The 16,125-nt window shown below is 41.4% G+C and overlaps 1 long non-coding RNA gene across 1 annotated transcript; it reads left to right on the top strand.

Moving 5' to 3' along the window:
* The first annotated feature begins 458 nt into the window (after window positions 1–458).
* Window positions 459–15,877, top strand: LOC112835308 (uncharacterized). Its single transcript, XR_003211173.2, has 3 exons — window positions 459–587; window positions 11,541–11,641; window positions 15,735–15,877. It is a non-coding gene; the product is annotated as an uncharacterized lncRNA (long non-coding RNA).
* The last annotated feature ends 248 nt before the right edge of the window (window positions 15,878–16,125 follow it).

Below are 16,125 nucleotides of genomic sequence, written 5' to 3'. Positions count from 1 at the left end.
CTTTTTGTTCTTACTACATTTCTGAGTGCCAGGTTTCAAATCTCCTTTCAGTAAACATCTCAGAGAGGAGTAATACTACCTGGGGAGAAGAGAGTTTGCAAATGTGGTATGGGTTACCACAAGCATCAGGAGTCCCCAGCAATATCTTGTGTAGGAAAGAGGAGGCTAGCTGAGCTCTAAGCTTATCTTCAGCTCTTCAGCACCTATGCTAGTCAGGAAGTTAGTGTCTTTTGTACTAGTCATCTCTGTGTGTGCCTGCTAACCTCTCTTCCTTCCAGAGACTGTCCCTCCCATCATATTGCTAAGTTGTTGGCCCTGTTTGCCTTGACTCTAGCTAGGGTGGGCTCATGACCTAAGATTGGCCAATCAGAGTAGACCATTACCCTGGCCATGGTGATTGGTTCAGCCATGAGCACATGACTCAAGCAAGGGGCGTTAGAACTCTTTTGCCAGTTTTGGTATGTGAAAGCTGGTGGAGATTTTCTCCTTCTAGGATCAGAAGCTTTAAGGACAAAATGGGTTTAGGATGATGAGCAGACACCTTGCTTCCAAGTAGAGAAAGAGACTGACATTAACACTCTTCAGAGGTGAGAGGAAAGATGGAGATGAAGAGAGGGAGGGAGAAAGTTCAGGCATCACAACCTGCCCGCCGCCCCCCATCTCCCCATACCTGAAGCAAGATGCATTTCTTAGACTTTCCAGACAACGCTTTGCCTTTTAGGCTTAAGTGCTAGTTTGAGCTGGATTTACATCTCTTACAACCAGTAGATACATACTTACAAAGTAATATATATATACTTCAAAAGAGTGTGTGTATATATATGTGTGTGTATATATATATATATATGTGTGTGTGTGTGTGTATTTCATTTCCACTAAATCTTGCTATATAAAGTAGATGTAAATTCATGTAAACTTTCCACTCACCACCAAACATTGGCAATTTCTCACGTAGGACAGCTAAGTAGTTTTCTTGGACTCACTCAAAATTTGTAAGAGAAGACTTTCAATTCTTTAAGTACAGATTATCATCCAGAAAAAAGTCAAAGAGTATGTTTGCATCTGTGTTAAGAGTAAACAGTGCTAAGAATGAGTTGCTTAGGGAATTAATTTTCCTTTTGAATGTACTTTATTACAACCCTATTACATAATTCGAGGTATTATTTTCAAACAAACCTCTGTTCTCATCTGTAACCAGAAAACTATCTCTTTCTTAGGTTGAGAAACAAGCAGAAATATTTTTTTTTTTATTTCCTGGATTTCTAAAGAAGAGTCATAAATTGGAGAGGTTGGTGGTCTGCGTTTGTGACTTGTGCAAACTGCTTCCACATCTTCCTGAACAATCAAAAGACAAATCACTGTTGAAAATAGTGGGGTTGTTGCCAGGCCACTTAAGCCAATCCTGAAGATGAGTCATTAGATTTAAGCCCCAGGAAGTGAAGACTCAGAAGGAGAGGAGATGGGTCCATGACCTCCATTTCCATCCTCATCCACCACCGTGAAGAAAGAAAACCCAACCCATGGATAAACTGGAAACCCTGGGTGGGGGTGGGGGAGCCTAACTTCAGAACTACTCCTACCAAGGCTAGGAAATGAAAATGCATTATCATCTCTAAGTTTCCTTGCTCAAGTAAGACTGTCTCAGGGTTCTGGTGAACCATAAAATATCTTGGATTAATGAAGCAGCCAAGAGTAGACATTTTTAGTGATTTTAATACTCAAAGTCTTGAAATTCCACTTAAGGAAAATGCATTGAGTCTTTGGGAAAATAGTAACCATCTGGCTTTGGAAACCTAATTGTATTTCTGCAAAGTCAAGTAGGCCTGGGAAGTCGTGGAACTCTGTTTTATAGAGTAGTACTTCTTGTTGTTTTTTTTTTCTCCTTCCTCTTTAGTCATTTAGTGAAAACAACCAAATATAATATTATAAAATTATGGGGTAAATCAGAAAGTTTTCAAGCTGGAAGAGAACTTAAACTATTCACTTTCTAGATGAAAAAAAGAGCAACTCATGGAAGTTGTGACATTTGCCCAAGGTCTCATAAAGGTCTGATAGTTTTTGCTCCATCACCAGATAACTACATCAGCCTTTCTTAAAATATGTGCATTGGAATACAGGTGAACAGTTGTTCTGTGCAAAAAGAATTTGCTAAACAAATGAACTTGGGAAATAACATATTGTAGCTCTTCTTGGAACATACTAATGACCCAGATGTTTTACAGCAAAAAAGAAAAAAAATAAGTTCGCTATATTTATCAGGGAGTTTGCCCAATATATTTGACCAAGAAACCCTTGTTCTGTGTAACATCCACCAACTTGAGTAGATCAAGTTTTCCATGCAGGAAAGACTGATATGTCTGTTTGGTGTTTTCTCCGCTGCATGAACACAGGCTCCTGGGTACATTTTTAACTTTGTTCTGGACTTTATTGGTCTAGTTTAGATTTTATATAAAATGCTAAATTGAAAAATTAAATTTTCTATGGAGGAAAACTTTTCAAGCCTATTGTTTCTGGTCCTTTTACAGCATGACTTGGGAAATACCAAAGTGCCATAACTCAATGAAATTCAGCATGTGGTTCTTGGAATCAAACAATCTGACAATTAACTGTCTGAGTAAGCTTGAAATATGAATCCATGAGTCAGCATGACCAAGCCAACTCTGCATGGGTGTGCCTACAGACCAGGAGTTATTAGTAACCCTGAGTGGACCTGTTAGCCAACATCTTACTGAATATCTTCCAGTGAAATTACTAAATCTTTCTAGCGGTCACCAAGTCAAATGTCTTGAGGCAAGAGCATAAATGGGTAAAAATGTAATATAGAGTGGTAGAGACTGTATTGAACTGGGAAGCACTTGACTCCTAAAAGCAAAAGGAAAAGTTTCTATACTATGTCTTCCAAACAAAATTTATTTGGGGGCTGAATTAATTACAAGCCATGACAGTGTGTAACCCCTGTCTTGACCTTCAAAGGAGAGGCAAGATTTCAGTAATAACAGCTAGAATGATCCTAGAAAATAGTGGCATTTTGCTAGTTAGTAAGATTAGAGAACAAGTAATTGGCTTATCAACATCATGATTTATAATTCATGATTATAATCTAGCTTTATCTTAAAAACAATATGCAGGTCCATTCCCATGAAATTGGCAGAGAGAAATATATTTAGCATCCAAACTAAGATGGGTCATTATCAAGTCTTCCGATGATTCAGAAGACACTGGAGGAGGCTGGCAATGCTTTGGGGCATCATTTTGGCCGAGAGTCACATTGTACCAGGGAAACTCAAAGGGGGTCCTACTGTAGGGATTTTTCATTTGATAGTACAAGTGCTAAGAGGAAGTTTGCTGTGGTGAGATTAAACCTGTGGAATTTTCTGGACAAATCAAAACACCATAACTTAAAACAAGAAAAGATTGCTAAAAAGTGACTGGATGGGTGAAGATCAGTAATCACCTAGAAAATTAGAAGGAGATAGGCTTATTTCATTTGTAGGAATTGCCAGAAAGCTGCTACTGAAAGAAGGTTTTCAGGAGAGAGAGGGTTGTTGAAAGATCATTTCTTTTTGGAAGAGGTCTTAAATTAGGATAAATGCCCATCACCAGTAATTGTGAAAGTGCATGCCTTTCTAGACACAGAAAGAGCCATGATCCATACAGGTTGCGTTCTGATTCAAGAACATTATTAAACGTCTTCTAAGAACTTCAGGAACACAGGAAAATGCATTTGTGAGTTTTCAAAAGGTGCTGATGTTTCTTCTTTGGCCTCAGAAAACCTCCCACAATGCCTGTTACTATGTTGTACTCAGACTAGGCACTCAACATAGAGTCAAAACGTGTTCCCTAGCAGAACAGTAATACTCACTAACACGGACTAAGCCCTTTCTGTGTATGAGCAGGGAATTGAACTGGGTGCTTTATATACAATGTCATTCATTCTTCTGGCAACTCCTGTTTTATAGATGAGGGGACTGAACTTCAGAAGGAGTGGGTACCTCATCCAAGGTGCCATAACAAAGCTAAAGTGACAGAGTCACGATCTAATGCCCATATGCTTTTCAACATACTGTGTAACTAGATATAAATTTACAGACATGCAGACATTTGAGGAGCAAGTGGGTTTTGGGGTGGGAGAGAGGCTACAATCTAAGAAATTATTGGACTGCATTCGGGAAGGTACATATTGGGACGAGACTTGAGGAAAGAATGAGAGAGCTTTAGAGAGGTGAAGAGAGTGTTACTGATTAAGATTACAAAGAGCTCAATGTTACCCACCCTATCTGAGCTTTGAAACCAGTTAATGCAACTATTTGTAGCTATGAGGCTGGGAACCTGTTGAGGGCTTGGGTTAAGAGTGTGCAGTGGGTCGAATAGTAACACACCCCTCCTAAAAAAAGATACGACCTAGTTCCAAACCTGGAAACTTAGAATATGATCTTAATTGGAATAAGGTTTTTTTTAAAAGGTTTTATTTATTTATTTGACACAGAGAGACACAGAGAGAGAGGGAACACAAGCGGGGGGAGTGGGAGAGGGAGAAGCAGGCTTCCCGCGGAGCAGGGAGCCCGATGCAGGGCTCCATCCCAGGACCCCGGGCTCATGACCTGAGCCGCAGGCAGACGCTTAACGACTGAGCCACCCAGGCGCCCCTGGAATAAGGGTTTTTGCAGATGTAATTAAGGTAAGAAACTCTAGACGAGATCATGCAGCATTAGGGTGGGCCCTTAAGCCTAATGATGAGTGTCCTATAAGAGATGGAAAATATGACACAGACACGGAAGGAAAGCCATGTGAAGACAGAGGTAGATATTGAAGTAATTTGTCCAAAAGCCAAGGCATACCAAGGATTGCCAGAGCCACTAGAAGCTAGGAAAGAGGGAGAGAATAGATTCTCCCTCAGCCTCCAGAAGGTGCCAGTCTTTGTCATGCCTTAATTTCAGCCTTCTGGCCTCCAGAACTATGAGAGGATAAATTTCTGTTTTCAGCCCCCAGCTTCATGGTAATCTGTTATGGCAGCCCAGGGAAACCAATATGGAGCGCCTGTCAAATGTGTGTCTGTGGATCTGCTTCCTGTCGCTCTCAGGTTTCTCTCAGGGCTTCATGGAGCTACTTTAGAGAAATGATTCTATAACAGGGAAACTGAGCTGGATATTCTGGTTCAGAAGCTAGAGAAAATACATTCCTTAAAGTGACCTCTTAGGTGGTAGCTTTTATGTTCTCCCTGTGGAATTGTCCAAACCGGCACCAAAAACCAGACCGTTAGTTTGAATTCTCCAACTCTTCATCTTGATTCTTCTTTAATTCCTTCTATGGCTTATCCTTAAGCGATGCAATCAGTATCAGTTTCCTGGTTGGTAAACTGGACTGCACCATCAGCCGCTTTATTCAGCCATTGGCCAGAAAATTGAGTAGTCTGCATTTAGGAAATGTCACAGGCTTGAGATATACTAAGCCTGAGGGACAAGTGTCACAGTTGCTTTCCAGTTTTTTTAACCCAGAGGTTGTTGCAGATTTATCCTTTGGTGTTAAAGAGTTCGCGTTGACAGCCCACAAAGGGTTAATGCTCTGGCATCACAATATTCAGACTCACAATGCAAAGTCTCAGTGGGCACCAGCAGCAAGCCTGCTATGGAAACAAACCCCCAGGGCTCTTAGAAGATGCTCTGAGACATACCTTTAGTGTTGCCATAGATTTAAAACACACACCATGGGTCTGCAATGAGCTAAAGCACTTTTCTCAGTGGATAGATCTACCTAACCTATGCTACCCTGACAGGCTCCTGTGGGTGCAAGGCACTCAAGTACAACAAACAGATATGAACAGGTATGAAAATGAAGTATGGCCACCATATCAGAGATTCATATCAGACTGTGGACTGTCCAAAGTCACTTACCATCCTCATACCTTTATTTCCTCTTCTCCTCTATTCTCATAAGGTTTAACTAAGGTGTTGTCTCTACAGATTCATCCTTGCTACTTTTTGAAAACATCTGCTGTCTTTGCTAGTAATAGGGAGAAATGTGCTTTTAGCTGGTGAAGAAACAGTGCTATTGTTTCACCCTTGCTAATGCTAAAAAAAAAAAATCCAACTTACTCACTCATTCGAGTTTTTCAGCAAATATTTATGAGTAGCCTCTTTGTGTTGTTCTCGCTTAGGTATTAGAGAGAGGGCAGGGATTTTAACAGACCAAATTTTTTCTCATGGAGCCGGCAGTCTGGTGGGGAGAGACTGACAATGCACAAATAAATAAATGTATAGTCGTTCAGGTGGTGATAAAGGGCTGTGAAGAAAAAACAGGCAAGGTGAGTGGGGAGAGTATGTTGGTAGGGGTCTTAATTAGCTCAGGCTGCCATAACAAATACCATAGACTGAGTGGCTTAAACAACAGAAATTCATTTTCCCATAGTTCTGGAGGCTGGGAAGTCCAAGATGAGGGTACTCGCTGATTCTGTTCCTGGTGGGAACTCTCTTCCTGGCTTATGGACAAATACTTCTTCACATGGTGGAAAGGGGGCACTTATAAAAACACTAAGCAGATTGAGTCCCCATCCTTATGACTTTATTCGACATGAATTGTTCCCTTACTCCAAGGATAGTCCTATTGGGAGTTGGGGCTTCAACGTATGAATACTGGAGGGAAATAAGTCAGTCTATCACACTGAGACAATGAAAGGTGCTATTTATTTTTCTTTTTCCTTTCTTTCCTCTTCTGTCCCATATACCATCATCTGTTCATTCAGTGCACCTATGCTGAGCCCATGTAGAAAAAATAAAGGCTAAATTCTCATGTCTAAGAAAATATTTAATAAAGGAGGGAAATAGCTAATAAAACTGAGAAAGAGGGGCGCCTGGGTGGCTCAGTCGTTAAGTGTCTGCCTTCGGCTCAGGTCATGATCCCGGGGTCCTGGGATCGAGCCCCGCATCGGGCTTCCTGCTCCGCGGGAAGCCTGCTTCTCCCTCTCCCACTCCCTCTGCTTGTGTTTCCTCTCTCGCTGTGTCTCTCTGTGTCAAATAAATAAAATCTTTAAAAAAAGAAAAAAGACTGAGAAAGAGAGAAAGAGACCTACCGATATATCAGAGAATAGAAGAAGACAGATTTGGGAAAAATATAAAAATTGAAATAATATATTTCTGATAGTTCTCTGTCTGAGATCAAGCTGGCTGTCCCAGAACCTATTCTTGAAACCCTCCCAGGGCTTGGGAGAGCGCTGGAGTGTCTCGTCCTTCCTGGAGCAGGGAATAGGACTCTAAACTGAGGATATCATTGCTACTTTAGAATCTTGACTTTAGTTAACCATAGAGTAATTAGTTTTCTACTGAGGCATAACAAATTTCCACAAAGAATAGCTTAAGACAACACCCATTTATTAACTCTCAGTGTCGTAAGTCAGAAGGCACACGCTGGGTTTTCTGCTGAGTCTCAAATGGCTGAAATCAATACATCAATCAAGCTGAATTCTTGTTTGTAGGCTCTAGAGAAGAACCCACTTCAAGTTCATTCAGATTATTGGCAGAATTTAGTTTCTGGAAGTTGTGGGATTGAGGTCTCCATTTCCCTATTGGCTTTCATCCAGGAGCTGTTCTCAGTTCTTCCAGGCAACCCACACTCTTTGCCACATGGTCTTCTCCATCTTCCAGTTAGCAAGGGTACATGGCATCCTTCTCCAGCTCCCAATCTCTGACTTTCTCTTCTGTGATGCACTGGAGACACTCTCTGCTTTTAAAGAGCTCATTTGATTAGGTCAGCGCTACCAGGATAATCTCCATCTGAAGGTCAACTATGCCATATAACATCACTTAATCATGGGAGTAAAATCCACCATATTCACAGTCATGTGAACTATGCAGAGAGTACATATTGGGCTTAGAGGAGGGAACCACCTAAGAATTGTGGTAGGCAGTACCAAAACCTAACAATTATTAGTGTTTTAAAAGACTTCCCTTTTTTTTGGGTGCCTGGGTGGCTCAGTTGGTTAAGCGACTGCCTTCGGCTCAGGTCATGATCCTGGAGTCCCGGGATCGAGTCCCACATCGGGCTCCCTGCTCAGCAGGGAGTCTGCTTCTCCCTCTGATCCTCTCCCCTCTCATGCTCTCTCTCTATCTCATTCTCTCTCTCAAATAAATAAATAAATAAATCTTTAAAAAAAAAATAAATAAAAGACTTCCCTTTTTGTGGAGCAGGAGGGCCAGACAATGAAACAAAAGTCCACATGGACTGTGCTTAAGTTTTATTTGAGTACATGAGCTGATATGCATAGAGACTCATTTTTTTTTTAAGATTTTTTTATTTTTATTTATTTGACAGAGAGAGACACAGTGAGAGAAGGAACACAAGCAGGGGGAGTGGGAGAAGGAGAAGCAGGCTTCCCGCTGAGCAGGGAGCCTGATGCGGGGCTTGATCCCAGGACCCTGGGCTTATGACCTGAGTCGAAGGCAGACGCTTAATGACTGAGCCACCCAGGCGCCCCAAGACTTGTTTTTTGACTGAAGAAAGAAAGAGGAGAACTTTTGTTTTGCCTTGTCTTTGTCAGTGGATGTCTACAAGTAGGGGAAGAGAATAAGGAAACAACTTAGCCTGTACATTCCCCATCACCACCATGAACTAACTGACTCTGAGCCCCTACAGAGAACGAAGAAAAAGCATAGATGAGAAGCAGAAAATGGCTGAGTTCAGGGAATTAGGAACACACTGATTCTGTGGGTATTGCTTCAGAATTTTAGTAAGAGTGTGGAGGACCTCAAACTTTCAGCATACCCCACAGCCCTCCACACCTTTGTTAGCTTTAGCCTCCAGTGTAAAAGTACACAGAAGAACAGCAGTGTGGTCAGAGCTCCAGGCCCTCAGAACAGCAGGAGAATGGTGGTGTCTAGGGCAATCAATCCTGGTGGTTGTTCTGCATTGGGGAGATAAGTTTGAGTGGTTTTCTTAAAATTAAAAAAAATTTTTTTAATAAAAATTTCATTTTTAAGGAAATATCATTTGGATTTTATAATCCTAGCTCAGAATGGGAATCATGAAATTAATTTCTATTTTACCATCCCTTATTCCTAGAAATAGTTTTATCATTTCTCTTTCTAGAAATTGCAATGAAATGTTCACAAGCTTATTTTGCTTTGTTGCTGATAACATGCATACCGTGAAACATTTTTCTTTGTCTGGTTCATCCAGTTGTTTAAAGCCTTCCTGATTATATTACTTAAAGTTGTGGACTGCTGCCTCCCAGGTACCAGGGACCTTTATGAAGACTTCAATTAGTTCCTTCATTTTAAAGAATGTCCAGAAATCAAAAGAGGATAATTACCCCATATTGTGTTTCCAGTAGTATATAGATCACATAAAAGTGGACAAGAATGATTTTTACATTAGTGAGATCTAAGAGCCCAGGGTTGAATTATGTCAAACTTGCTTCTAGGTTGTTCTTTTTTTTTTTTATTTGACATTTTGATTCTTTTTTAAAAAAATTTTATTGTTATGTTAATCACTATATATTACATCATTAGTTTTTCATGTAGTGTTCCATGATTCATTGTTTGTTCATAACACCCAGTGCTCCATGCAGAATGTGCCCTCTTTAATACCCATCACCAGGCTAACCCATCCCCCTACCCTCCTCCCCTCTAGAACCCGCAGTTTGTTTTTCAGAGTCCATCGTCTCTCATGGTTCGTCTCCCCCTCTGACTTACTCCCCTTCATTCTTCCTCTCCTGTTATCTTCTTTTTAAGAATGGCTTCACTGAGGATCACCTATCCACTCTCTTGATTGTGAAGAGAGGCTCTGCAGTATAGTCTCATTGGCAAATGAATGGTGTCATTTGGCTGGGAGATTGAGGATGGGGGTGTAGTCTTGCCTGTGCTCAGGCAAAATGCATGTAAGAAGCATTGGCTTTCTCTCTGTTTCTCAAGCTTACTCCTACTTCAGGGTCTTTTCACATGTTGCTTCCTTTGATCTCCAAAGGTCTTGGCAATTTCCATCACTCCAGTGGGTGCTTGGGTACCACCTGTCCTTGACCTTCATAGCTAAAGTGGTTCACTGTTGCTGTTGATCAGGTAGCCCTATTTCATTTTCTGCATAGCATTTATAACTACCGGAAATCATTATGTTGCATGTTTCCTTCTGTAACCTGTTGTTGACTGAGACCTTTTATATTATTTTTAAATAGCTGACTTAGGTTCAAAGCTGAGGACAAGTAAGTTGTCATATACCCCTGAATTCTAAAAATTGCCATAAAAGATCAGGCTCAGGTCCCTCCCTTGGGTCTAATTAAATAACTGCAGATATGGCCCTGTTACCCTCAACAGATTGGGGAGGGGGTTCTGGAAATGGACAGGGCTGCAGAGAGAGATAGGGAGTCAGGGACTACTGGTCTTGTGGAATGGTGGGAGGTTACTTCCTCCACTCCCACCACCATCCAGCCCAACCAAGTGACCTCAGAGTCTCCAAGAAATTTGTTCCTAGAGCTGGGGGATTTAATTGAAAGTAGGGTGATATCTGCTCCCTGGATAGATGATGGATGATTGACCAGCAGCAGAATGGGCAGTGTGGTGAGGGAGTAACTATAAGAGTTTAATGTGTTCTGGGGGGAGTCTGGGGTCATTGATAAACACAGAGGCAGTTAACTCCTTCTCACCTGGAATTACCTGAAGGTGGGTTGCTTAATAGAGCAGACGGAGCCAAAAGAGTGAATATGGACTATGGTCTGGGGTACCTGACAAAACTGGTATTTCCCATGGCCCGTAGAAAACCTGGAAGAGGACCTCCAGGGTTCCTGATGCTCTAGGTCAAGGAGCACAGAGGTAGGAGGAAAGCGCAGAGTTGTAGTCCTGATCAGGTAACAGGGAGGTGATGTCCCCTGGGGAATGTTGGAAGGGGCTCAGCGTCCCAACGCACAAGCCATGGTCTATGCCAGAACCTAATCATTTGTAGACTATTCCATTTTACAGACACTGTTCTAATGAACATTTATCAAACTGGCTCAGCTCAGAAGATAGAAAAGTGACAGGAGGTATCAGCACTACACCATCAGCTGGGAGCTTTGTTTGCCTAAAGTAGGACGTCTGGTCACTTCCTGGCATGCCTTAATGACCATTTCATTATTTGGGAGGAGTTTCAGATGTAGGAAGACATGTATCCAAGATTTTACTGAGGCAGATATTTCTTAAATGTGAAGAAAAGATTCTAAACAAGAGTATGACTCAGGATGGAAGGGCATTGGTAAGACTGCATAATGCAGGAAAGGAAGTCTCTAAAACAATCTAAATAGCCTCCCAGGAGATCTCCAGTGAGCATACATTTGAAAAGGTCATGTACACAAAAATTGAATGAGTCAGTGATAACCAAGAATGAAAAGCAAAGGAGTGTGTTGTAAAAGCTAATGACTAGCCTCAATTAACACTGTGAAAAGTGAAGGAAACAAAAGGCATAATGTCTATTCTTAGAACAGAATATGAGAAAAATGGCTCAGAACAATGTTTTGCAAGATGGTGCAACATAAGCAGGTAAAAGAAAGGTCAGAATTTCCTTGTTTCTGTCTCTTTGACCAGGAACAATGGACATTGAACTGGGTGAATATGGAACAGGTTTACTGAAAAAGACATGAATTTTTCATAAATGGAAGATCTGTCATGTTCCTGGATCAATGAGGGTAGGTATTCAGCTATTGCCACAGTTATGTATAGAGTTAACAAAAATTCCAGTTAAAATCCCCGTAAGTATATGTTCCCCAAAGCACATGTCCAAGAATTACTGTAGCAGCACAATTCAAGTTAGCTGAAAACTGGAAGAAATCCAGCAGAATGTATAAATAAATTGTTGTGTAATCCTAAAATGGAATACTATACAGCAGTGAGAAAGAGCAGATACATTTTACAACATGAATAAATTTTGCAAACATAGGTTTATAAAAGAAGTCAGACACCACATAATACATACTGTATGGCTCCATTTACATAACGTTCAAAATCAGGCAAAGCTATTTATACTGCTAGGAGTCAGGATGGTAGCTACTGTGGAGGAGTAAAGCCTGGAAGGGGCATGAGGGGCTCTTGATTTGGAAACTGATTAGGAAAGTACTAGTTTTGTAAAAATTCAGATGTACACTCGTGACTTGTGTACTTTTCTGTAGGTATACTATGTACTCATGAGATGTGTACATCATCTACAAATAAAGAATTGGTCCCACGGGATTTTGTTTGGAACTTGACCAAACTCTTATAGAGTTTATTTGGAAAATTATAATGGTAAGTGCATGTATTAATCGGGGTTCTTCAGAGAAACAAAAAGAAAATGTATACATGATTCATTATAAGAAATTGACTCATGTCATTGTGGAGGTTCACAAGTCCCAAGATCTGCAGTTAGCAAGCTGGAGATTCAGGAGAGCCAATGGTATAGTTGCACTATGAAAGCTGGCAGGTTGGAGACCCAGAAAGAGCTGCTGTTTCTGTTTGAGTCCCAAGGCATGAACAAAATGTCTAGCTCAAAGGCAGTCAAGGAAGAGCAGTTCCCTCTTAGCCTTTTTGTTCTATTTAGGCCTTCACCTGATTGGATGAGGCCGACCCACAGAAGGAGTGCCATCTGGTTTACTCAGCCTACGAATCCACAGATACCTCACAGACACACTCAGAGTAACGTTTGACCAAATACTTGGGTACTCTGTGACCCAGTCAAATTGACACATAAAAATCAACCATCACAGTCCAATGTATATGGCACCGATATGCATCTCCTTGAACCATACTTAATCTCCAAATAAAAACAATAACAAATTCATAATTCCACCTAACATGATCCAACTATCCTCCATACAACTAAAAACACACTGACTAGTAGGAGAGGTATAGCCCTTGCTCTTCTTGATATCCTGTAATTTAAATACTATTATGAAAAATTAACAATATTTGAATATTATGATGTAAATAATAAATATAAATATTATGTTACATGATAAGGGAATAGGAGAGGAAAGAAAATAGAGATACCTGTGATATACACGCATATATGTGTATGGATAGATATACATATATACATGTAGAGATACCTGTTATATTTGCACATCTATGCATATATACATGTATATGTGTGTATATGGATATATATTAAGATACACACATATTCATAACAAAATAAGGAAAAAATACTCATTACAATTACAGTCTTCATCTCTGTAACTGGTCATATCATCAAGGCTGGTATTTATAGCTACCTTCTTCCACTCTCCATTTTGTATTTCCTTTGCCTTCAGCATATGCCTCAGCTAGTTGCGTGGTTCTTTGGTGGGATGAGCCAAACCGTCATTTCTGTAGGGTCTGGGCCATTAATAGTCCTGCCTAGATTGGGTTGTGGTAGTTTTCCACTGACCTTAATTGTAGAGCATGGCAATACTAAGGGACACCGTAAGAGATCTGTATTCCAGACGTATTCTTCTTTCCTCCATTGTGGAGTTGTGGTCCAGTTTCAGGCAGGCAGTCAATCTCCCCAGACAACAGGAACTCCCTTCTTTGCCTGATGATTCAGAAACACGAGGAGGCCAAAGTGGCCGGGTGGCAGTCTTAACTTCCAGTTCAATGGAATCATTGTTGTATATTCTTGTTGAAACATTCTCCCCTCTGGAACTAAGACCTCTAGGCCAGCAGAGCCTATGGTCCCCGGAACAGGAAGCAAAGATTTTGTTAATGGGTCACTAGGGGTAATAGTGGGTGGTGCCATTCCCATTTCCACCCCTGATTATGAGACTCTGGAATCCTGGCAATGGAAGATGCAACACTATATATTGGACACTGTTTCAGAGAATATACAGCCCTCAAAAGAACTTTGCCTTAGCTAGTGCTGCATACTCAGAAGGCCATATTACTGTTCCACCAAATCAGCTGTTTCAGGATGGTGGGGGGAACATGGTTAGACCATTGAATTCCATGAGCATGGGCCCACTACCTCACTTCATTTGCTGTAAAGTGGGTTCTTTGACCAGAAGCAATGCTGTGTGGAATACCATTAACAGTGGAAAAGGCATTCTGTAAGTCCACAGATGGTAGTTCTGACAGAAGCATTGCACGTAGGGAAGACAAATCTGTATCCAGAGTAAAAATCTACTCCATTAAAAAGAAAACTTTCCTCCATGATGGAGGTGGTCCAATGTAATCAATCCGTTACAAGTCAGCTAGCTGATCCTCCTGGGGAATGGTGCCATACCAGGGACACGGTGCTGTTCTGTACTGCTAGCTGTTGAGCCGTCAGTGGTGGCCATATCCAACTTGACCTCAGTGAGTTGAAGGCCATGTTCCTAAGCCCATGCATAACCTCCAACTTTACCATCATCCCCACTTTGCTCACAAGCTCCTTAGGTGGTCACAGAAGTAGCTGGAGAAAGGGGCTGATTCATATCCACAGAATGGGTCACTTGATGATTATAATCCTCCTCTGCTGAGGTCACCCTTTGGTGAGCATTCACATCGGACACGGATATCTTCTTGTTTTTTTGCCACAAACTTGTTCCCCAAATTTCCTTGTCACCAATTTTCCAATCACGTTCCTTCTAAGTCCCTGACCATCCAGCCAAACCAATGCCTGCAGCCCACGAATTGAAATAAAATCACACATCTGGTCATTCCTCCTTCCAAGCGAAGTGAACAACCAGGTGTGTTGCTCAAAGTTCTGGAAGGATTTCCCTTCACCGCTGCCTTTCATGGATGTTCCAGACTGCTGCAGCTGTCTAACTTTTAGGTGGTACCCACATATGGTGCAGAATAATCTGTCAGACATCTGAATCTTCTCTCCTTCTGTCAGCTTATCATAAGGAACTTCCCATGAAGTGCAGGATGGGACAAAATGTCAGTGTAGCAGGAGAGGATCATCAGAATTTTAGCCACTTCTCTGTGCAACTTATTTGTGCCTGCAGGGTCTACTCAGACCCTGTCATGAATATACCACTTCCATTTGATGATGGAGTGTTGCTAGGCACACCCAACTTTATGGCTTAGTGGGTCCCACAACACCCAGTTCATGGTGGGTAGATCAGATCACATGGTAACTTGGTGGCCCATGGTTAAGTGTTCAGTCTCTGTGATGGCCCTGCAGCAGGGCACAAGCTGTTTCTCAAAAGGGGGGCAGTTACCTGCAGAGGATGGCAGGGCTTTGTTCCAAAAGTCAAAGGGCCTCACCTATGATTCACATATAGGGGCCTGCCTAAGACAACGGCAGCATCCCTCTCTGCCATTGATGCTTTAAGACCCATTGGACCTCCTGGACGCTATGGCTCAAGTAACAGTGCAGCCTGCACAGGAGCCTATACCTGTTGAAGAGGCTTCTCTTGTTCTGGGCTCCACCCAAAACTGGCAGCTTTTCAGGGCACTCAGTAAATGGGCCTGAGTAACACACTCAAGCGAGTAATAGGTCGCCTCTGAAGTCCAGAGAGGCCCACTAAATATTGCGCTTCTTTTTTGGTTGTAGGAGGGGCCAGAAGCAACAACTTGTTCTTTACTTCAGAAGGGATATTTGGACATGTTGCTCATCACTGGACCCCTGGAAATTTCACTGTACTAGAAGTTTCCCAAATTTTAGTTGGATTTGTGTGTCCCACTCTTTGACACGCAAGTGTCTTAACAGTAAATATAGAGCAGTTGCTACTCTTAGTTTGCTAGGTCCAATCAGCGTAATGTAAAGTCACCCAGATCCTTGCTTCCTATAAGTCATTGATTAGGAGTATCAAAGGGTGATGCTTTGAGTATCTTTCTTGTCAGATCACTGGCTGTCTTCACATGACCACACAGAACTGAATCTTGTAGGAGCTACTGAACTTAGAAGAGAATGCCAGACCTCAGATGAGAATCACAGCCCTACTGACACCTTAAAACCCCTTCAGCCTTGGAAATTCTGACCTACAAAAATGGTGAGATGATAAATCGGTGTTGTTTTCAACCACTAAGTTTGTGGTGATTTAATCTATTGCAAAGCAAGAGGAAATTCATATAGTAAGAATTGCTTAGAATGTTTTGGAAAAGAAGAATTTAAAAAGGCTTATTATGTAAGATATTAAAACTCACTTTAAAACTTTGATAATCAAAGCAGTGTCAACTTTTGCACCACAAAGTGATGTAAAAAAAAAAATCACCAGAAAAAAGCAAGTAGTTC

Source organism: Callorhinus ursinus, unplaced genomic scaffold, assembly GCF_003265705.2.
Source record: "Callorhinus ursinus isolate GAN/ISIS: 27379988/994484 unplaced genomic scaffold, GSC_fseal_2.0 scaffold2, whole genome shotgun sequence".
Taxonomy (NCBI): domain Eukaryota; kingdom Metazoa; phylum Chordata; class Mammalia; order Carnivora; family Otariidae; genus Callorhinus; species Callorhinus ursinus.
Note: the sequence above shows the minus strand (reverse complement) of the source record. Positions and strands in the feature narration are given on the sequence as shown.